Here is a 2,463-nt window from a genome sequence, read left to right on the forward strand (position 1 = left end):
CCAATTCCATATAATAAAACTTACCTGAGCCAGAAAATAAATCCAAAACTCAATCTCCTTCATTTAAACATATGTCTATAAGATAGTTAATCAATAACTATGGTTTTTGATAAATATTAACTATCTCTCCTTTTGCTTCTTTGTCTTCATATGTTAGTTTTCTCACAACAACATCATAAGCCAGTTCTTGTCTCTGACTCTTTCCATATACCTGATTAAAAATCATAGACATATAGTTATCATCTTTTGCCGAATTATCAATATGGATGAACTCACAATCATTTATAAATGGTTGATCTTCACGGTTAAGAAGATTTGACTTTTGCCTGTAACATGAAATAGTAAAAGTTCAATTAATTTGCACATAAATGAATTTTGTAACATTAATGAAACATACATTTTCAACGTCTTACCATGTAAGCTGCATCCTTGAGTTTGTTTTCCCCTTGAAGCTTGACAATAACATTTCCAATTGTGTGTCTGAATGAAATGTCACAAATCTCCATAATGGTGATGATGTGACTTTTACAAATCCTGTAACCACTTTACTAAGATCTTGATAAGTATAAGAGTCACTATCATAATCAATGTTTGGGATATTGAAACCATGGGGAATATTTGCAATAACTAGGGCATAATCCTTTTTATATATGAGTTTAGCAATGTTTTTACAGTCGCTTTGTATTACTTGATATTGAATAGTGTCAAGCCCATTCCAAATGAAATGAGTAAGAATTGGATCAAGTTCAACATTCCTAAGACATTGCTTCTTCAGTGTTTCGATCTTAATCTTTTCAATAAAGGTTCTGAAACTATCTGGTGCTCCATTTGCATTCTTTCTCATCTTTAATTATTATTAATAAAATAAACAAATATATATATATATATATATATATAATAAAAATAGTATACAGATGAATAAAAATGAATGTATAAATCAACATACCTTTTTAAATGTAAGATAATTTTTTTTAGTGTTGATGTTGAACTTGAATCTGGCTAGTTGCGTATAACATCATCCCAACTATTTTCATTTAACAATTTAACCATTTGTTCTTGTATTTTCATGTAAACTTTGTGATTGCATAGATAAAGTAAAAAAGTTAATATAATGATATGTATAACAAATACTACCAAAAACAATATGTTATATTTAAAATAAAATTATAATTTAGAAATAAGTAAAAATAATTCAACAAACTTACTTTTGAAATTCCTCAGACATTTCCTCCAATGATAATTCACCTGACCTCACACGAGATAATATTGCTTTGACAATCTTTTCATTCTTCACTCCTTGCAATGCTCTCTAATGTGTGATAGTCATATCTTCTAGAAGCTACTTCATTTCAGGACCTGATTTACTATTGCTACATATCAATGGTTTAGACCTTTTGGCCTTTTGGTTTTTAATGCTAATGTTCTCCCACATGCTAAAAATATCATTAATTAATTCCCATATCTCTCGAGTTCAAAATGCCAACTGGAAAATGTTATCAATACCTTTGAATAAATCAGTATTTACTCTATCACCTTTTGAATTTATTTTCTCCTCAATTTGATTGCCTATTTCCATATTACATTTTGTTCAGAAATCTACAGTAACATTTATTTTATCCCCACCACATTTTTCTTCAAATTCACTATGAATAAATCTAACCCTTTGGATGAAATTCATAGACATTCTATATTCATTATCTAAATTATGATCCCATGCCACTAACTTTGCCTTTGTATCTAATAAATCAGCATAAATGATACATTTCATTGTTTCAAAACGTGAGTTATTAGGATATTCCTCCATAAATTGTCTTTGAGCTTCTACAAAATGGTTCCCCCAAAGCACATAGTAATTGTATTCAAAACATTTTGACTTATTAAATGCTTCTTTATTGGGAACTTGAACTGGATCAACAAGAAGCACATAATTAACCACATGAGCATATGGATTGTACCTCATTAATGTATTCAAGTAGTGAACATGCATGTGGTGTGGCTTTCTGATTTGATATTTATATTGTCCTTCACTTGCCTTATAAATTTGTCTCACATTAAGATTAAATGTACGACCACCCTCAATTAAGTTTTTCTTTGTCAAGTTCAGTCGAATGACATTTTGTTTAGTTTTAATAATGTCATCTTCTAAATCAGCTCCTGATGTAATGATTTCTCTACTTACTTTTGAAGTTTCACTAGGATCTTCAATGTTGGTAATGACTACTTAAGAATGTTCAACTTTACTTTTCTTCCTCATAACATTCTCATCATTAATTAGAACAGAGACATTCTTGGGCATTGTTACTTTTGGTCTTTTACGACTCTTCTCCTTTCTAACACCAGTTCCAATGTCATTCTCATTAACGACAACATATTCTTCAGTGTCAGTTTCAACTTCTTCATCTTCAAAAGTAACTTGTCTACCTTTGCTAGATTTATCCACTAGAGGCATTTTTTCCTGATCTC

This window comes from Pinus tabuliformis, chromosome 6 (assembly GCF_031772625.1).
Source record: "Pinus tabuliformis cultivar Carrire ecotype Pingquan chromosome 6, CPIR1, whole genome shotgun sequence".
In the NCBI taxonomy this organism is placed as follows: domain Eukaryota; kingdom Viridiplantae; phylum Streptophyta; class Pinopsida; order Pinales; family Pinaceae; genus Pinus; species Pinus tabuliformis.